The 22,510-nt window shown below is 38.4% G+C and overlaps 1 protein-coding gene across 1 annotated transcript in view; it reads left to right on the top strand.

The window, feature by feature from the left end:
• Positions 1–13,052: 13,052 nt before the first annotated feature.
• The window catches only part of LOC106096005 (ras-related protein Ral-a), a 112,319-nt gene continuing 102,861 nt past the window's right edge, over positions 13,053–22,510 (top strand). The window contains 1 exon segment of the mRNA XM_013263507.2: positions 13,053–13,566. The gene's annotated coding sequence lies outside the window, so the exon portion shown is untranslated.

The following is a 22,510-nucleotide window of genomic DNA, read 5'->3' as shown; positions in this document are numbered from 1 at the left end:
TTTTTGGGTGATGCTTTTGGGGTAAGGGGGAGGGTCTGCCCCCTAATGATATCTACAAATTTTATAGCCTATTGCTCTTTTCAGACCATATTCCTAATAACTTTCACTTCAGACCCAAATTGTTATTATCGTCCAATATGCCTAGGTACCTGGATTCAATTTTTAATATCAAGTTAGTACTCTACTATCGAGTAATACTCTACGCGCTCTAATCGGCATGTATTCTCACATGTATTGTCCTTTTTTATAGACATATATCTACAACAGGATTCACTAATAGAAGGTTAGGTCACAAGTTGACATCCTTAATGCAAAGTTCTGCCAGAAATAAAAAAAGTTCTATGTCGGCTGATCACATGGCTTAACCCTATTCAGTGAATCTTGTATCTACGAGGGCAGCAGAGTCTAGCCCTCAACACCTGTTGCGGCGCCCGCCTAAGTCCGACCGTGGACAAGAAAAAAAAAGAAAGAAAAAAAAAAGAATTTTGCGTGGAAGGCCCTTTAGATGAGGCCTTCGCACCTGCGTGGCAGCCTCGTAACCACGATATTTCTCCAGCTCTCGATTGCTTTGCATGCTGGAGGATCTGCAGGGACCTTTGGACATATCGTGTGGCTGGTCAGTGCCCACAAGAACCAACCATGTCAATTATATGCGTTTTGTGCAAAGCAACCCCCCTCATCTTTAATTGATAATGTTGCCGCTTGTATGAAGAAGAGGGGGAATTGCAATTTTTATTGGTAAGCTAACCCCCCCTCCCCATTGTTAGTTTATCTTTCATTTGTATGTTGATGTTTGGAGGAGGGGAGGTTGCATGTGTTGATTTTTGTCTTGCAGTGTGGCGGGGAAGCCTCCTTTGGAGGAAGGTTTTTGTGTGATGTCCAGATGAATGATCCAAATGTTCTGGCGCATTGACTGTCTGTGAGAGATTCTTTGTGGAGAAAACTTTCCATTTAAAAATGTAAGGTCGCCCCCATGCTTATTTCTTACAGATAGCCATTCCGTCAGAACATCCCAAAAAGCCTGAAAAGAGAAGGGAAAAGAGATTAATAGCGTGGAATTTAATGGAAAATCGGAAAGGAATTTGAGAACGTGGTGTGTCCACCACAATGAAATGAACTTATGTTTTGTTGTTTTTGACATGTTGGCAGAATTGCCTGATTTGCGTTGCCAACTACCTCAGGGCTGGATAGATGACGGTAGTAGAAGTAGTGGAGAGGCATAGTGGCGCAATTCATTCATAAAGATATTTGTATAACAATAATAATTTTTTTTGAAGCGAAATGGATGAGTAAGATGACTAGTAGGTATGAGAAAAGGACGTATGAAGAAACATAGATGGCTCCGCGAATAAAGTATGGCGTTTATTGGAAGTTTATTGGATGCATGAGCATAGCGTCACTATAAAAGAGAGAGAAGTCTGCTTGGCGTTTCAAAGTGTTGTATTTCGCTGTGCTGTGCATAACCAAAGGTTCATTAAGGCGGTTATATATTTTGAAACAAGTGTATCAAATGTGCTAGTTAACGTGAATAAAAAGGTTGGATAGATTATATTTGGTTTTTTTTAGAAAGTATGACTTAATATTCGTTTTTTTGTTTTGAAACAGAAAAAGATCTATGTTTTTTTTTTGTGTCCTAACCTTCCCCAGTATTTATATATATGCTACAAGATTTTATGAAAAGTAAGTGGCAGAAAGAGTGTATAGAATCATAAAAATGTCAGATGTAATATGAGTATTAATAATTACTAGGTTCCAACACCTTCGTGGGAATAGAAATTTTGTCCACAGGTTGGTGCGTCGACAATAGAATCCTGCAGAAGGAAGGCGGGATTGCAAAAGAAAGGCAGCACAGCAAGACACGAATATCACAGCAACACATAAACGGAGATTGCCAGTAAAGTAAATGCTGAGGTTAAGGTAGGACAAATTTTTGTTCTTTATTTGATCGGTAGATCCAGCAAAGAATTTTTGACAATAAAAGGCGGTGCGGTAACCATCAAAATAATACAGTTCAAATAAGCATACAGTCCAATATAGTCGACATTGCCACCTATCGCCCACGGGCAGTGGACACCAGAAGCGAACAGGTCCCACATACATACATCTATTGCCCCCTTGTGGGATATCGAAGAGAACAGATTAATATACATAGGCCGGATGTGCACATGATTGCTACATTCCATTTATGCCCCAAAACCAATCAACCTTTGTGTCGTTTTATATTATTTATATTGTTTTTTTTTTGTCTTATGTAGTAGCGTTTGATATTTTTTTTATTTTTTTTTATCTGACTTTATATTATTTATATTACTATTTATTTAATTTAATTTTTTTGTTTTTTTTTATCTAGGCTTAATCTAACGTTTTTTTTTTACAAAGTAGTTTTTTTTTGACAAAATATCGAATTTGTGATAGGGTCTACAAAGAAATTTCCATCAGAGTAAAGTAAAAGTTCCGGGTAGAAAAATAGAAACTGCCCCAAAACTAATCTAAGAGAGCTCCCTTAGTTAGGTTTACATTTATTTTTTTCTTGTTTTGTGCAAGCCTTGCAAAATAATAGGCAGGAAAACTTTGTAGGTCTTACTTCGTTATACACTGACTTTTGATTTGTTTTGTAACAATCGTGTTACATTTTTTCACCGAAACATTCGTTTTGAGATTATAGATTAGACAAACCATTTTTTTTTATTTATACATTTGAAGATTAACGCAGGATCAGTTATTTTGAATCATTGCATGTTTAAAACAAATTAATGTTGTAGGTGTTAGTATTAGTAAAATTATAATAAATATGATTAATGTTTGAATTTGAAGGCGATGAGTGTAATGATGTGCTAAAAGGATCCCCTTGGGGCAGGTAAGTGCGGGATGGATGTTGTGATGTAGGCGGGTTTATGGGGCCACCGAAATCGATGATCCGGGAACTGGTTGGCCATGGAAGGGAGGGCGACTGGGACAATCCATCTGGTCTCCAACCTATAGGAACGTGTAAATGATAGTAGGGTAACGTTAATGGATGTTCTGGAATTACTTTTGTTTTATTGGTACGTACCTCGGACGGAGATGACGGGATGGGACCACTCCTGGGATACCGTGCTAGCCGATAGTTATTCTCCTGTCGCATAGGAGGCATCCGTAACAATATGGCGCCCAAGCGAAAGAGGCCCGGCATTTCATTGCCGTGGCGATTACCATCATGTGTGAACACCTAGACACAGGAAATAGACCATTAATATTTTGAAATAGCCCGACTTTGAAATTTGGATTTGAAGTTTAGAACTTCGGAAGTTTGGCAACCTATCTGGTTGACGTCAGATGTAGTTGTGCCAAAATTCGAAAATTCGAAACTGAAAGGAAAAATGGAAAAGGTTAATGCAAACTGGATGGTGTTGTGGCGTACCTATCAGATGAATGATGCGGAACAAGCACACATTAGCCAGATAGGCAGTGGAAATAGTTTCAGTTTGGATTTAAAGTGACCAAATGTTGGAATAACGATTTGATAACCGCTCTAGATAATGATGTTAGAGGACTGTAGTATCAAGGGTTAGATTATGACATTTGAAGGGGTCGGTTGAAAGACCCAAGATAAGGCACTTACTTTGCATGTTGATTTGTTTTTAGATTTGATTATACACGTTCCAGAAGGTTGCTCGAATGAGAGTCAGAATTACAAACATACCGCACACATCACATCCCTCGCATACCGCCCCATACATATATCTGAAAGAGAAGTGAATATTGATATACTATAAGGAAACGATTTTTTTATTCATCGATATATAATTTTTTTTATAAAACGAATTTTCATTACAACTCTTGTTTAGTTGATAGACATATTAAGGCCAGACTGACACAAAGGCTAAAGTTTTGTGTTAATTATATTATGAGCATAGAGACTCGCTCGCGGTCTAAGAAACGTAGTCGACCTGAGACATTTGATCTAGATAGGTCCAGACAATATATTGCCGAGAAGAAACGAAAGGATAGTAGGGAAATGGAACAGCAGAATACTCCGAAGAACAATTCCGTAAGGGACATGTCACAGACCATTAATACCGCGTCGTCCGGCCTGAATCAGAACGCTAGGGAGGAGGTGAGGTCGGAGGTCCAAAGAGGGCCAGGCGTCTCCGCGAATGCAGAAGGTGGGTCCACGGTACTACATAGGGCTCTCGAGAATAGAGTTCAGGTAGTTCAGAACGAAATAGGGGATATTAGAAGAACCCTGGGGGATCTGGCCAGAGCGATTGAGAGTCTAACCGCCAATACTACCAGCAATATGATGCCGAATTCCAGTTCGAATATGAATCAAATGGATGTAGCTAGACCAGTAGTGACACCACCTGCAGTAGAAATACCAATGGCTGACAATGTCAGTGGCGTCCAAAAGGAGAGTTCAGTTCCACGTAATGGGTATCTAGGTGCAAGTCTGGATAGAGAGAGAATGAGGATTAGAATCGATAAACTAGGGTTAGTATTCGATGGTACATCGAGAGGCTTAGGGGTCGAAGATTTCGTATATCGTTTGGAACATTACCAGAGGCAGTACGCAATTCCATGGGAAGAGGTTATTAGGGACTTTCCCTTGGTCGTAACAGGTCCAGCCGAATCTTGGTACTGGTTGTTCCAGAAGACCCATAGATTTCACGACTGGCAGGAACTTAAACATTGCCTCCTTAGCCAATACCAGTCTTCGCGGTCTAATTTTGAAATTCTAACCGATCTAGCCCAAAGAAAACAACAATTGAATGAGTCCATCGACGTATTTTTCCACATTATGGGTCAAATGAGGGCCAAATTAATACAGCCTGTCTCTGAATATGATATGATAAAGATAATGAAAAAGAATGTCAAAGAAAGTATTGGTCGTATAGTTTATCCGATTCAAGTGTCATCAATGGAGCAATTGCGAATCGAGTGCAATGAGGCAGAAAGGAATTTTCCTAGAAGGGATGTTAGGAACATGCCACCACCCAATCGCCCAATTAGACAGATAAATGAGTTATGTCATGAACCGCCAGAGTACTTATCTGAGACAGAATATGAGAGTATTGACTATAATGAAGTGGCAGCATTTCAGACGAATAGGCAGTCAGCAATTTCTTGCTGGAATTGCTGGCAAGCTGGCCACGGCTTTAGAGATTGTGATTCGACTGTGAGGAGTTTATTTTGTTATAAATGTGGGAAACCAGGTTTTACTACTCCCAAATGTCCCGTCTGTCAGCAGGGAAACCCCAACAAGGGCGTGGATCTAGCAGGGGAGCCACGTCCGCGCGAGAACCCCAAAGCACAGTAATAATGTTAAGGTCACAACTGGCCCAACGGCCGATTCCGAATAGGGGATGCTTAACGACTGAGGGAGGTTTTGATAACTTCAACCCTGACCTTCGTCACTACTTACCATTGGAGATAAGGCAAGACCATTATAATGAATGTCGCTCCAGAATTTTTAATGAGAATCCCGATCCGAGAAAGGTGCCAAAGGTCGTCAGAAATTCGCTAGAAAGAGAAAGGAGATTAAAAACGTTATTGAATCGATTAGAAGAGCTGGTCTAAACGAGGACCCTAGAATGTTCGCCGAGGTTGAACTTCAAGGAGTCAGAATTAGAGGGCTACTTGACAGTGGGGCTTCGGTGAGCGTTCTAGGAAAAGGATGCCGAGAGTTGGTAGAGTCCCTAAACTGCGATATTAGAACCATATTTTCGAACGTCAGAACAGCCAGCGGACATGAGCACCGTATTTTGGGAAGTATTAGGGTCAATATAAGATATAAGGAACTAGTTAAGGAATTAGAATTATACTTATGCCCGGATTTGGAGCAGGCGCTTTATCTAGGAATGGATTTCTGGAAATTATTTAATATAGCCCCTGAATTGTTAGAAATAAATGAAATTAATATGGAACAACTCCAAAAGGAATTTGCTAATGAGAAAGTCGAGCATAAGTTAAATCCCCATGAATTAGACGAAGAACAGAAAATGCAACTGCAGGCTGTAATAAAGAGTTTTGACACCTTTGAGGAAAAGGGCTTAGGTGTAACTAGTTTGGAGAAACACTCAATAAAGTTGATAGAAGGTGCGGTTCCTGTAAAGGATCGCCATTATCCATTATCTCCAGCTGTCCAGTCCATAGTTTATGAGGAAATAGACAATATGTTAAGGCTCAATGTTATTGAAGAAAGTGAGAGCCCCTGGAGCCACAGAACCACTGTCGTCAGGAAGCCAGGCAAGAATAGGTTCTGTTTGGATGCAAGAAAGTTAAATAAATTAACCATTAAGGATGCATATCCGCTCCAGAATATAGATGGCATTTTAAGCCGGATAGACGAGACGCATTACATTAGCAGTGTCGATCTTAAATATGCCTTTTGGCAGATCGAGTTAGATGAGGAAAGTAAGCCTTACACAGCGTTTACTGTACCCGGACGGCCATTATATCAATTTAGGGTAATGCCGTTTGGGTTATGTAATGCCGCTCAACGTCTTTGTAGGCTTATGGACCGTGTAATTCCGCAAAGGCTAAAAGAGAATGTTTTTATATATCTGGATGACCTGTTGGTGATATCTAGCGATTTTCAAGAGCACTTACGATTATTAGGCGAAGTAGCCAAGTGTCTCAGCCAGGCCAATCTGACTATAGGACTCAAGAAATCACATTTTTGTTTTAAGGAACTAAAGTACTTAGGATTCATTATTGGAAATGGAATGTTAAAGACAGATCCTGATAAAGTACAAGCTATAAGATTGATAAGGATCCCGAAGAGTCCAAGAGAGGTGAGAAGCTTCTTAGGCACGGCCGGCTGGTACCGCCGATTCATAAAGGACTTCGCATCGATATCCGCTCCTCTTACAGATACCTTGAAGAAGTCTTGTAAGTTCACCATGGGAGAAAAGGCGATTGCGGCATTTGAAAAGTTGAAAAAGGCCCTGACGTCGGCCCCGGTATTGAGACACCCCGATTTCACAAGGCGTTTCTACATCCAATGCGATGCATCTGATTATGGAACCGGGGCGGTTTTATTTCAATTGGATGACAGCAACGAAGAACACCCCATCGCTTTCTACTCTCAAAAACTTAACTCTTGTCAGCGAAACTATAGCGTGACCGAAAAGGAATGTTTGGCTGCCGTGATGGCCGTGAAGAAATTCCGGCCTTATGTTGAGATGATGCCATTTACGGTAATTACGGATCACGCTAGTTTAAAATGGCTTATGAGTTTGAAGGACTTGAGTGGTAGATTGGCTAGGTGGTCTCTTCAGTTGCAGGTCTTCGATTTTGAGATCGTACACCGTAAGGGATCTGACAATATTGTTGCTGATATGCTATCTAGGTCTCCTATAGATGTGAACATAGAGGAGCTCACTAGAGAAGACTTCCTGGATTTTGAGACATGTGAATTTGAAGGGGAAGAGTACCTGGCACTTATAGAGGACGTGATGAAGGACAATGATAGACTACCTGATATAAAAGTGAAAGATGGGCTGGTATTTAAGAAGACGGTATTTGAGCAAGAGTTGGATGAAGTTTTATGTTGGAAGTTATGGATACCGCCCGCGTTGACACATGTCATCATTGAAAAGGCACACAACGCCCATACCGCAGCTCATGGAGGCGTAGCGAAGACTTTGGAGAGGGTCAAGCGATTCTTTTATTGGCCAAGGATGTCTACCCAAGTCAGACAATTCATAAAAAATTGTCAAGTATGCCAGGAGACGAAGCCTAGCAATCGACATATGATGCCTGAGATGGGTCAGGAAGTACAGACTGATAGGCCATTCCAGAAGATATACATGGATTTTCTGGGGAAATATCCCCGCTCGAGGAACGGCAACGCATATATATTTATCGTTGTGGATCACTTCACCAAATTTACATTTTTGAAGGCGATGCGAGAAGCCACAACCGCAAATGTTGTAACCTTTTTGGCGAATGAGATATTTCATAAATTTGGTGTACCTGAAGTGATCCACAGCGATAACGGTGCGCAATTTACCTCGAGGAGTTTTCAGGATATGGTTCAGGCATACGGGATAACCCATATGAAGACTGCGGTATATTCACCTCAGTCGAACGCCTCAGAGCGGGTGAACCAATCTGTAATTTCGGCCATAAGGGCATATCTTGACGAGGATCACCGTGACTGGGACATGTATCTCTCGGAGATCGAATGTGCCCTCAGAACCTCAGTTCATTCGGCGACGGGCTTCACACCATTCTTCGCACTATTTGGTTTCCATATGTATACGAATGGCGCGGACTACAGATTGGCTCGAAGGCTCCGGTCATTGACGGATCACGAAATTCAAGGAATAGATGGAACGGCGAAGATGGAGGCGATAAGGGAGAAGATTAAGATAAATATGCATAATGCTTATCAGAGAAGTTCCGCAAGGTATAATCAGAGAGCTCGTGTGGTTAAATTTGTACCGGGGCAGGAGGTTTATAGGCGGAATGTGGTCTTATCCGATTTTTCGAAGAACAAAAATTCGAAATTTTGTAGGAAATTTCTTAAATGCCGTATAGTCAAGCCTGTAGGGAACCACATGTACGAACTGGAGACAATGCAGGGAAGGAAGATTGGCGTTTATCACGTTAAAGATATCAAAGTTTAGTGCAGTATAAATTTAGAGTCTGTGATTTATACCAGTGCAATATTAGGATAAGAATACAATTTTACTTCATTTTTGTTTGTGTTCGTTCTAATATTAAGTCTGAATTTATGGTGCAATACTTTTTGGTATCTGTGATATCGAGTACTTGTTGTTTTTTTTTGTTTCCATTATACATTCCTGTTTGATTATACACGCTTTTTAATTATACACCCCTTTTGATTATACACCCTTTTTAATTATACACCCCTCTTAATAATACACCGTTTCCGGTTATGCATTTTTTTTCATTATGAGCTATTTTTGAATGTAAACTATTTGTACTTCTTACACCCTTTCTGATTGTACTCAGCCCCCCCCGACACGCTGTATGTGAATGTGTACCTTGCGGATACTATACCCCATTCAGACTGACTACTCCTATGGTATTTTGTATACTTTAGTTCAGATTTGTTTACGACTAGGAAATGTATTCATGCCGGCCGTACCTGAATAGATCCTGGATGGACTTTGGAGAGTATCCGAGTCAGGCGCATCTGGAACGAGAGAGAGACACACAGAGTGACCATTTTTTTTGGTATGAGATTGGCATTTACTTCCCTAATATCCGTATACTCGGTACGGGACTCAGGTACCAAGGCCCGGCTTTATATCTCAGGGCATGGGTGTTCCCCACGTACGATAGGAGATTTTCTACTATATCGCTAGGTGATTATACCGCACACCCGCCCTGTAATCGTAGACTCTACAGCCCTGGTGTTTTGTTGCGGCGCCCGCCTAAGTCCGACCGTGGACAAGAAAAAAAAAGAAAGAAAAAAAAAAGAATTTTGCGTGGAAGGCCCTTTAGATGAGGCCTTCGCACCTGCGTGGCAGCCTCGTAACCACGATATTTCTCCAGCTCTCGATTGCTTTGCATGCTGGAGGATCTGCAGGGACCTTTGGACATATCGTATGGCTGGTCAGTGCCCACAAGAACCAACCATGTCAATTATATGCGTTTTGTGCAAAGCAACCCCCCTCATCTTTAATTGATAATGTTGCCGCTTGTATGAAGAAGAGGGGGAATTGCAATTTTTATTGGTAAGCTAACCCCCCCTCCCCATTGTTAGTTTATCTTTCATTTGTATGTTGATGTTTGGAGGAGGGGAGGTTGCATGTGTTGATTTTTGTCTTGCAGTGTGGCGGGGAAGCCTCCTTTGGAGGAAGGTTTTTGTGTGATGTCCAGATGAATGATCCAAATGTTCTGGCGCATTGACTGTCTGTGAGAGATTCTTTGTGGAGAAAACTTTCCATTTAAAAATGTAAGGTCGCCCCCATGCTTATTTCTTACAGATAGCCATTCCGTCAGAACATCCCAAAAAGCCTGAAAAGAGAAGGGAAAAGAGATTAATAGCGTGGAATTTAATGGAAAATCGGAAAGGAATTTGAGAACGTGGTGTGTCCACCACAATGAAATGAACTTATGTTTTGTTGTTTTTGACATGTTGGCAGAATTGCCTGATTTGCGTTGCCAACTACCTCAGGGCTGGATAGATGACGGTAGTAGAAGTAGTGGAGAGGCATAGTGGCGCAATTCATTCATAAAGATATTTGTATAACAATAATAATTTTTTTTGAAGCGAAATGGATGAGTAAGATGACTAGTAGGTATGAGAAAAGGACGTATGAAGAAACATAGATGGCTCCGCGAATAAAGTATGGCGTTTATTGGAAGTTTATTGGATGCATGAGCATAGCGTCACTATAAAAGAGAGAGAAGTCTGCTTGGCGTTTCAAAGTGTTGTATTTCGCTGTGCTGTGCATAACCAAAGGTTCATTAAGGCGGTTATATATTTTGAAACAAGTGTATCAAATGTGCTAGTTAACGTGAATAAAAAGGTTGGATAGATTATATTTGGTTTTTTTTAGAAAGTATGACTTAATATTCGTTTTTTTGTTTTGAAACAGAAAAAGATCTATGTTTTTTTTTTGTGTCCTAACCTTCCCCAGTATTTATATATATGCTACAAGATTTTATGAAAAGTAAGTGGCAGAAAGAGTGTATAGAATCATAAAAATGTCAGATGTAATATGAGTATTAATAATTACTAGGTTCCAACACCTTCGTGGGAATAGAAATTTTGTCCACAGGTTGGTGCGTCGACAATAGAATCCTGCAGAAGGAAGGCGGGATTGCAAAAGAAAGGCAGCACAGCAAGACACGAATATCACAGCAACACATAAACGGAGATTGCCAGTAAAGTAAATGCTGAGGTTAAGGTAGGACAAATTTTTGTTCTTTATTTGATCGGTAGATCCAGCAAAGAATTTTTGACAATAAAAGGCGGTGCGGTAACCATCAAAATAATACAGTTCAAATAAGCATACAGTCCAATATAGTCGACATTGCCACCTATCGCCCACGGGCAGTGGACACCAGAAGCGAACAGGTCCCACATACATACATCTATTGCCCCCTTGTGGGATATCGAAGAGAACAGATTAATATACATAGGCCGGATGTGCACATGATTGCTACATTCCATTTATGCCCCAAAACCAATCAACCTTTGTGTCGTTTTATATTATTTATATTGTTTTTTTTTTGTCTTATGTAGTAGCGTTTGATATTTTTTTTATTTTTTTTTATCTGACTTTATATTATTTATATTACTATTTATTTAATTTAATTTTTTTGTTTTTTTTTATCTAGGCTTAATCTAACGTTTTTTTTTTACAAAGTAGTTTTTTTTTGACAAAATATCGAATTTGTGATAGGGTCTACAAAGAAATTTCCATCAGAGTAAAGTAAAAGTTCCGGGTAGAAAAATAGAAACTGCCCCAAAACTAATCTAAGAGAGCTCCCTTAGTTAGGTTTACATTTATTTTTTTCTTGTTTTGTGCAAGCCTTGCAAAATAATAGGCAGGAAAACTTTGTAGGTCTTACTTCGTTATACACTGACTTTTGATTTGTTTTGTAACAATCGTGTTACATTTTTTCACCGAAACATTCGTTTTGAGATTATAGATTAGACAAACCATTTTTTTTTATTTATACATTTGAAGATTAACGCAGGATCAGTTATTTTGAATCATTGCATGTTTAAAACAAATTAATGTTGTAGGTGTTAGTATTAGTAAAATTATAATAAATATGATTAATGTTTGAATTTGAAGGCGATGAGTGTAATGATGTGCTAAAAGGATCCCCTTGGGGCAGGTAAGTGCGGGATGGATGTTGTGATGTAGGCGGGTTTATGGGGCCACCGAAATCGATGATCCGGGAACTGGTTGGCCATGGAAGGGAGGGCGACTGGGACAATCCATCTGGTCTCCAACCTATAGGAACGTGTAAATGATAGTAGGGTAACGTTAATGGATGTTCTGGAATTACTTTTGTTTTATTGGTACGTACCTCGGACGGAGATGACGGGATGGGACCACTCCTGGGATACCGTGCTAGCCGATAGTTATTCTCCTGTCGCATAGGAGGCATCCGTAACACACCGACCAAGGGTCTAAGTCGGAGTCGGGGCAAGCGTGATCAACTCCGAACCAAAGTCCGACTGCGGCTCAATAACCTGACTCCGGCCTCAAAAATTCGACTCCGCAGCCCTGGTATCTACAAGTATGTTCGATAAAATACAATAAAAAACATATAAAAATGGTCTCATTTGTACAATAACCACAAATTTTATGGTGCAATCCGATATCTTGCCATCAAGCAGACCGACGTTTTGCCAACACACACCAAGAAATTTTTATGCGTGTGTGTATACGTGTGCGTACATGAGCATATAATATGCGAGAAAGAAGATGACAACATAGAGAATGCAAACAAAAATCTGACATCTTAATACCGTTAAACCTGACCATCTGTTAATAGCTGTTAGCGTGAGACCATCTTTTTAAATCCGCCTGGGGTCTTGATCAGGATTCACTCAATAAAATTAAGCCAAGCGATCAGCCGACATACAATTTTTTTTTTAATTTTGGCAGTTCTTTGCATTGAGCATGTCAACTCGTTCACTTTTAACATTCATTCCATGGCGAAATCATTAAAGGTGGTCTCATTTGTACCAACGACCACAAATCATATGGTGCAATCCGCCATCAAGCTGATCGACGTTTTGCCAACACACACAAAGAAATTTGTGTGCATGTGTGTACACGTGTGCGTACTGCCAAAAATTAAAAAAAAAATTGTGTGTCGGCTGATCGCTTGGCTTAACCTTATTCAGTGAATCCTATGTCTTGACCAAAATCTTGAAATTTTTCTCACATGTCTCTTCTTTCTTTAATTACTTTTGGTCCAACAATATTGAACGATAAATCATATGCTATTTATGCAGTCGCCTTTATAAAGTTTTGAATCGGCTCAGCCGAAGAGCCGCCATCGCCCATTGAAATCTTGGCCAAGCCGCCGCCGCCGTTGAAAAGACTCGGCTTTGTTCACTAGCTCGTCACTCATAAAATAACTTCCAAAGTCGGTGGTCGCGAGGAAAATATTTTAACAAGTTTTTCGTAATATAGTTAAAAATCTAACTTAAATAGGCAGAAACAACTGCATTTAAACGCACCTTTAATAATCTGAATGAACGCTTGGTTGTCGGTAAATGTAACAAAAATTTACTTAGTTTTGCTTGTGTGTACGGAAAGTAGAAAGGGCAACACGAAAAAAGGCAAAGAGAAAACGCGCAAATAATTGTGCAAAAAAAAAAAACGAAATCCAAAAAGAGTGTATTGAAGAAAGCTACAACAAAAAATATACATAGTGACAAATCAAAGTGAAAAAAAAGCATTTACCAATATATTTACTCAAATAAAAAGCAAAAGTGAAATATATTGTCAAAACACAAAGTCTGCAAAAAAGCAGTCCACCCATCAAAGTAGTCTCATCACGCTAAGTCACAGTGACAGCAGGATTTTAAGGATATTTTTCATTCCAAGAAGATAACCAACCATACAACTCAATAAGGTAGGTTACATATGGATAGTTAAGTGATGATATGGTACCCGGGAGAGTTTTTCTAACGATAAACCCTACCTTGACCGATTAGATATGCCATGCTGCAAATGATTGCATTTGCAATTTTGGTAAAATCAAGTTAATTTCCAAGTAAATATTTTCGCATAGTTGTTCCGCTGCTTCAATAAGTGTGTGTAAAAAGACATATTTCATATTATCACTGTGTTGCCATGAATGAAATGAATGCCACCAAAGTACAGACAACGCCTCTCTTGTGGAATTCTTTTTTTCTTCAGCCGCTTTTTGAGAAGTCACTTTTGCCTGCCTAAACTGTTTGCTATAGTTGGGCTCTACCCTCCCAACCGCATACCACTCCCTTTTGTGTTGTACAGAGAGAAGCGAATATGTGTGTTTGCTTGCGCTTGGCTGCGATGACTGATGATGATGGTATTGTGGCAATTTACTTCCCCTCCTCACAATCCCCTTTCCCAGAGAGAGTGTGTCAAAGTATTCATTTTCACTAATCAATGCCCATTAATTTTATCAGCAAACGAGAGATGGCCAACCAACAAACCAACCAGCCGACCTACCATTCATGCCATTGAAGGCATGGCTGGCCACTTTGAATGAATAATAGTTTTATCATTACAATATTCTGGTGTTTGTTGTTGTTGTTATATTTCCTTATTTTTGCATCATAGATGACGTTTTTCATTTTTCCCCAAAACGCCATCCACCCCCAGTGGCGCCCCATATTTTAAATGGTTTGTTTTGAGTTCATACTCAGCAAGTAGCAGCATGCCGAGGTAGACTAGACCATCCCTTCTGCTTCTTCGTTGAAAATGTCATCACAATTTCTTTTGTATTTCCATTTTCTTATTAGAACTTTATTTTCGCTCTATTTGTCTTTCTACTTCTCTCTCCTTTATGTCCTGTTCATTGTTTTGATTTGTTATCAATAGGGTTGCCGTTTCTTGTGATGACGGTATTGAACAGGATGAAAATGATACAAATTGGTACATTTGAAAAAGGATGAAAAATTAAATATCACCCGTTGAGAAAAACAGAATGTGAAAGGTTTTCTAAACCTTTGTAAAGTTTACATTTATGGATTAGGACAATGCTCCATAGAAATGGGATCCTGATAAACATGTGATGTTGGCGTAATATGCCTGGTTGAAGCCTTTTACTGACTTCGACTTTGCACCCGAACAACTGTCAAAAGGGATTATAAAAAAGAAAATGCGAAGACATTTCGAAGTGGTACGTAGGCCACCGTAGCGCAGAGGTTAGCATGTCCGCCTATGACGCTAAACGCCAGGGTTCAAATCCTGGCGAGACTCTACACAAATTTCTGCGCTGGTTGTTGCTGGCAACATTTGTGAGGTGCTATGCCATGAAGAACTTCTCTTCAAAGAGGCACGTCGTTCGTACTCGGCTATAAAAAATTTTTAGCGGTGGTTTTCTCCTCCTAATGCTGGCAACATTTGTGAGGTATTATGTCATGTAAAAACTTCTCTTCAAAAGGTGTCGCACTGCACACTCCGTTCGGACTCGCTTATAAAAGGCCCCTTATCATTGAGCTTAAACTTGAATCGGACTGCACTCATTGATATGTTTCAAGTTTGCCCCTGTTCCTTAGTGGAATGTTTATGGGCAGGTGCTATTTGGTACTGATAGAGTCCGACGGATTTCGATATAATTTAATATGCATTTCGTTGCGAATGAACTGAAATGAAAGTACTAGGCTTAAGGGCGGAACTACGTTTGTTTTTCACCATTGAAAACACATGTTTTTCGCGACTATTTTTATACCCTACACCACTACTGTGATACAGGGTTGTTGTTGTAGCAGTTTATTGTGTTCTATCTTTCGTCTGATTGATTTTGTTAAGACCCAGGAACTCTGCGACTAAGATGGGGATCTGGGTCTGAGTCGAGTGGGTCTGGCAGGGCAGTTAAACAGGTGACGTGTATCGTGCGGTCCCTGGTTAGAATCGGGACATATGTGTACGTGATACAGGGTATTATAACTTAGTGAATTTGTTTGCAACACCCAAAGGGAAGAGACATAGACCCACCGATCGACTCAGAAACACCTTTTGATTCGATTTAGCTATGTCCGTCTGTTCATGTCAATTTGTGTACAAAGTACAGGTCGCAGTTCTCATCCGATCGTCTTCATATTTGGTACTGGCATGTTTTTTGGCCTAGAGAGGAAGCCCATTGAAATTGGAAAAAAATCGGTTCAGATATGGATATAGCTCCCATATATATGTTCGACCGATTTGCAGTAATAATACAATAAAATGGTCATTTGTGAAGCGATTCTCTCGAAATGTGGCATGAATAATTTTTTTATGACTCTCGACATTACTGTTGAATTTCATGGAAATCGGTTCAAATTTATATATAGTTTTCATATCGCCCGATTTCCACTCCTAGAGGCACTGCAAGCGCATTTATTGATCAATCTTCCCAAAACTTCGTACAACGCTTTCCTCGACTAATGTCAAAGTAACTGAGGAGCTTGATCGAAATCGGTTCAAATTTAGGCATAGCTCCCATATATATATTCGTCCGATTTTGAGAAATATAGGTCGCAGTTTTCATCCGATCGTCTTCAAATTTGGTACAGGCATGATTTTTGGCCTAGAGAGGAAACCTATTGAAATTGGAAAAAATCGGTTGAGATTTGGATATAGCTCCCATATATATGTTCGTCCGATTTGCAGTAATAATGCAATAAAATTTTCATGTGTGAACCCATTCTCTCGAAATTTGGCAGGAAGAATTTTTTTATGACTCTCGACATTATTGTTGAATTTCATGGGAATCGGTTCAAATTAAGATATAGCTCTCATATCGCCCGATTTCCACTCCTAGAGTCACTGCAAGCGCATTTATTGATCAATCTTCCCAAAACTTCGTACAACGCTTTCCTCGACGACTTTCAAAGTGACTGAGGAGCTTGATCGAAATCGGTTCAAATTTAGGCATAGCTCCCATATATATATTCGTCCGATTTTGAGAAATATTGCAAGAAAATGCTAATTTTTTAACCGATTCTCTTGAAATTCTTCAGAATGAATTTTCTAATAACTCTCGATATAACTGGTGAATTTCATAGAAATCGCCCCAGATATAGATATGGCTGACATATATGTATATGGCCAGATTTTCACCCCAAGAGCCACTGCAAGCGCATTGTTTGACCAATCTTGCCAAACGCTTTACTCGACTACTACCACATTATCTGAGAAGTTTGCTCGAAATCGGTTCAGAATAAGATATAGCTCCCATAGCTATACCCAGATTTTGGGTAATTTGCAATAATGTTATTATTTGTGAAGCTTAGTTATTACATTTTGAACATATTTGCTCGCCGGGGTCCATCAAAATTTGTTCAGAATTGGATATAGCTCCCACATTGTACTTATAGGGCAGTTGTAAAGTATTTTACGGTCGGCAACGCCCGAATTTTGCCCTTCCTTACTGGTTTTATTTCAAAAGCTACAAAAAAACTCTATGATAACAATATTTTTAATAAAATTTTGTCATCAGTAATGAGGAAATATCCTTCTGATTCAAATCAGCAAGTTCTTTTGCTTCAAAATCTATATAATCTAAAAAGTAATCACGAAGAAGTATTGATTTTCGTCGCGAAAAGCGACTATAGTACCAGCGGAATTCATTCGATAGTTGTTGACCGTTTCCGCTACATTATGTTTCTTTTTCATGAATGCTGTTTAAATATCTCATACACTGCTGTATCCAGAGGCTCACCCTTGTAGCGGTGAACCTCTCGTTCTAGATCATGAAGTTCCAACCGGATTTCTTCAGGGCGGTGGTTGCCTATCCACAAGAATGTGATTAGGATGGCTCCTGTCGGAACAACCCACACAAAATATAATTGTGCATTTGCACGGGAAGAACCTCTGTCTACTGGTCCTCATAGGGTGGTCGCAGTCAATCCACCGCGTATCGATATACTGTCGGGGCCGCTCTACGCTGCCCGGCCAATTGTCTTATAAGTAGTCAATAAAGTTTCTTCGTCTGCACACCAAGTATTGTCAGCAAGCTACTTGAAAACCTCGTATGTGTGGAGGACTTGGCTGGGTATGGCAAACTCGGTTGCTATCCGCTTAGGAGATTTTAGGTTAGATGATGTTAGGCCTAGAAGAAGGTTAAAAAGAAAACGAAGACGAATTAAATCAGATATAAACCATAGAATGGTGCAAGACAACAAAAATGACAGAACAACGAAACCAATGCGCAAAAGGCCGAAAAGGGATAAATCAGTATGGAGCAGTGGAGAAACTGTCATCGATAAAACTATAGTTCAGTCACCCCACTATGCCCCAATAAAACATACTGACAAGAGACCTAAGTGCCTGGAGGGAATCCAGGCATAAAAAAGTTTGTTGTGTTCTATCTTTCATCTGATTGATTCTGTTGAGTGTCCAAATTCAGGAACTCTGCGACTAAGATGGGGTGCGTCCAGAGGGATCTGGGTCTAAATGGAGTGGGTCTGGCTGGGTAGTTAAACAGCTGACGTGTATCGTGTGGTCCCTGGTCACAATCGCGACATACATCTTGCACGTCGTCATCAATCCTTGCTCTGTAGGAGTTGAGTTCAACCAGAACGACTCTGGTTTGCCGGGGGCGATCAATTTCTTCAATTGCAATGGGGGGCGGTCGTTCTCCAAGGACATACGTGTTCGGCATAAAAAGGTGTTCACCCATTGTGCTGTGCCTTCTCATCGCAAATGCGATGTAGTGATCTCTTGCCTGTATCACTTGTTCAAGAACTTGTCTTTTGGTATACCCAAATCAGTGTAGAAATTTTGCCGGTGTCCCACGACTAGAAAATTTAGTTTTGCAGTTAAATGTGAATGATAGTCAGCTCGTTGTTGTTGTAGCCACATTTTCATGTAAAGGTGGTGATCCTCGTCAAGCTCCTGCAGGTGAGTAAGCTCGTTCCGTTATTTAAAGGCGCCAACAACTCGCCTTGTCATATCGAGCATCATAGGCACTCAGTATTTGTGCAAGAGCCGGTGCCACCCGGTCTCTCACTGAGACTGTCGTCGCAGTTACTCCGTATGGAGTTTTCCACTATCCGCAACATGTGGACGTATCTCTTTGAATCAGCCAAAAGTAACTATGGTTCTATCATCCCTTCTTCCGGAGTGACTTGGCTTAGCAATATCGTACAGTAGGCTAAAAAGCACATAAATTCCGCCTATGTTCGCTGACAACTTTTTCTACATTTAGATCACTGATTCTAGGATTGAAACGATGAACCCCACCAGGCTTGTTCAGTGTCTGTGTCTAACAAAACCATTGCAAATGATACATGGTGCCGGTTTTTTAAAAGGAATTTATTTATAATTTTTTTTTTAAAGAGGTCTTCAAGATCTTTACCATCTGTTTGACCCGGCGATATATGAGCCCATGTGTCAAAATGCAACAAAGTGATTCTTTTTGGAAGAATATCAGACGGCTTTAAAATAAAGGTTGAGTTTGAAATTCTATTGTCTTAAACTCTTGACTAAAGAGAAATGGGTGCTTCTTTCCAAGGCATACAGTTGAATTTCTATTGTCTCAGGTCCAATAGAAGCGGGCAAGACAAGTAAACCACAGAAAAATATGAATTCGTATAAATCAATATAGTATCTTGTTGTTGATATCCATCTACCTTCCAGTGGTTTTCGTGGATGTTGGTAGCTACCACACAGGCGCCAACCTTTCTCCTGCCCCTTATCAATATAACAATTACATTTGTAGTTGTGAATGTGTGACATCATAAAAATGTCTATCTACATCCGAATGTACGTCATAAATAGGGTCGTTGACTACATTTTTTGGTATAATATATAAATTATATACATTTGTGCGTTAATATTTATCTTTTTATTTTGTTTCGTTATGAATTGTGTGCAATAAGTCTTGTTTTTTTTAATAATTGTATTTGCGATGACGATATCAATTCGTTAGGGTTTTTGTTTAGCTCTAATTAAACTTGACCCTCATGAACTAAAAGTTTTTTTTTTTTTTTTATTTTGTACTTTAGGGAGGCACATACATACATATTTCCAATTGTTTTTAGTTATTTATTATTATAATTAGTATTCTTAAAAACGTCCTCGAAATGAATCACAACAATGGTGACACATTGTTTTTGTATATCAAAAAAAAAAATACTCTTACTCATTGTGAATTTTATGTTTTTTAAAATACTTTGCATTTTTTCATACAAATAAGATGAATAAAAAATTCTGGGAAAAGGGTGATGTTTTTTCGAACAAAAAAAAACACATATATAAAAGTTCCCTAATGTTAAAAATTGTCTTTTTGAAAAATTACATTGAATTCTTGTCGTAAGGGAAAATATCAAAAATTTTTCCCTTAGGGAATTTTTCACTGAAATTTTTTAGGGGAAATATGGAATTTTTTCATTTTATTATAGATTTTTTTCCTTTTTTATGAAACTTCATACAAATTTTGTATTTAAGGAAAATTCATCGAAATTTTTTCTATTGCTAAAATTTCATCAAATTTTTGTCGTTAGGTAAAACTCCATAGAAAATTTGTATTTAGGTAACATTTCAAAGAAATTTTATCTTTAGGTAAAATTTCATAGAAATTTTGTATTTAGGTAAAATTTCATAGAAATTTTATATTTAGGTAAAATTTCATAGAAATTTTATATTTAGGTAAAATTTCATAAAAATTTATCTCTTGGTAGAATTTCACAGAAATTTTATCTTTAGGTAAAATTTCAAAGAAATTATATCTTTAGGTAAAATTTCATAGAAATTTTATTTTTAGGTAAAAATTCATAGAAATTTTATCTTTAGGTAAAATTTTATAGAAATTTTATCTTTAGGTAAAATTTTATAGAAATTTTATCTTTAGGTAAAATTTAGGTAGAATTTCATAGAAATTTTATGTTTAGGTAAAATTTGATAGAAATTTTATCTTTATGTAAAATTTCATAGAAATTTTATCTTTATGTAAAATTTCATAGAAATATTATTTTTAGGTAAAATTTCAAAAAATTTTATCCTTAGGTAAAATTTCATAGAAATTTTATTCTTAGGTAAAATTTCATAGAAATTTTATCTTTCGGTCACAATTTCATAGAAAATTTATATTTATGTAAAATTTCATAGAAAATTTCTCTTTAGGTAAAATTTCATAGAAATTTTCTCTTTAGGTAAAATTTTATAGAAATTTTATCTTTAGGTAGAATTTCATAGAAATTTTATCTTTAGGTAAAATTTCATTGAATATTTAACTTTAAGTAAAATTTCTTAACAATTTTGTCTTTAGGTAAAATTTCATCGAAACTTTGTCCTTAGGTAAAATTTCATATTAATTTTATCTTTATGTGAAGTATCACAGAAATGGTATCTTTAGGTAAAAATTCATAGATATTTTGTGTTAAAGTAAAATTTCATGGAAATATTTTCTTTAGGTAAATTTCATAGAAGTTTTGTCTTTTGATAAAATTTCATAGAAATTTATCTTAAGGTGAATTTTCAAGGCATATTTTTTTCATAGAAATTTTGTTTTTAGGCAAAAGTTCGAAGAAATTTTGCCTTGACGCGATATAACATAGAAATTTTGTCTTTTGGCAAAATATCATAGTAATTTGTCTTTGGGCAAAATAACATGGGAAATTGTCTTAAGGTAAAATTTCATAGAAATTATGTATTTAGGCAAAATTTCATAGAAATTTTGTCTTTAGGTAATACTAGCTGGACAGGGCCCGCTACGCTGCGCCTTCATTCACACTGTTATTTTATCTGAGCCCTATACTGGCACGGTCAGGAAATAAGTCCTGTCTGTGGGTGCTGGTACGGCCTTTTAGATATTTCGCCCCAATGTGGATATTATTTTCGTGCTCTACTCCCAATTGCCATTCATTTGAGCTTTATATTTGCTGTGATCGGTAAATATATCCGGTATGGGGGTATTTTTGGGGGTGAGGTGGACGCCCATATATCAGATTCGTGATCTAGTCTCAAATACCTTTCATTTGAGCCCCATATTAGAATTATTGGTTTATATTTCCATTTGGCGGGTTTTGGACATGGGTGCGGCCCCCTTAGATATGCTATCTTAAATAAGGATTCAAATTTTCATATTTCAAAGCTATCACTTGGGATACCATATAAAGATCCGCAGGTCCTCCCGTGTCTATCCCAATTTGAGGGTAAAAATTCTACTCTACAACCAAAGACCTTTTATTGCTGTTCTATTGTATCCTGATCTGCCTTCATATATTATTATACCTTCCACCATAGAATGGGGGTATACTAATTTCGTCATACTGTTTGTTACACCTCGAAATATGCGTCTAAGACCCCATCAAGTATTGGGTTGCCCAAAAAGTAATTGCGGATTTTTCATATAGTCGGCGTTGACAAATTTTTTCACAGCTTGTGACTCTGTAATTGCATTCTTTCTTCTGTCAGTTATCAGCTGTTACTTTTAGCTTGCTTTAGAAAAAAAGTGTAAAAAAGTATATTTGATTAAAGTTCATTCTAAGCATTTCTTTAAAAAAATCCGCAATTACTTTTTGGGCAACCCAATATTTATATTCTTGTTCGTCATGAAATTTTAAGTCGATCTAGCCATGCCCGTCCGTCCGTCTGTCTGTCGAAAGCACGCTAACTTTTGAAGAAGACTTTCTATTAGTGGACATCGATTTGTATATGGGCCAAATCGGTCCATGTTTTGATATAGCTGCAGTATAAGTCGATCTGTAGTCTTGACTTCTTGAGCTTTTAGAGGGCGCAATTCTTATCTGATTTGGCTGTAATTTTGCACGTGGTATTACGGTATCACTTCCAACAACTGTGCAAAGTATGGTCCAAATCGGTTCATTCCCTGGTTTAGCTGTCTTATACACAATCTTGGATCTTGACTTCTTGAGACGCTAGTG

Source organism: Stomoxys calcitrans, chromosome 4, assembly GCF_963082655.1.
Source record: "Stomoxys calcitrans chromosome 4, idStoCalc2.1, whole genome shotgun sequence".
In the NCBI taxonomy this organism is placed as follows: domain Eukaryota; kingdom Metazoa; phylum Arthropoda; class Insecta; order Diptera; family Muscidae; genus Stomoxys; species Stomoxys calcitrans.
Note: the sequence above shows the minus strand (reverse complement) of the source record. Positions and strands in the feature narration are given on the sequence as shown.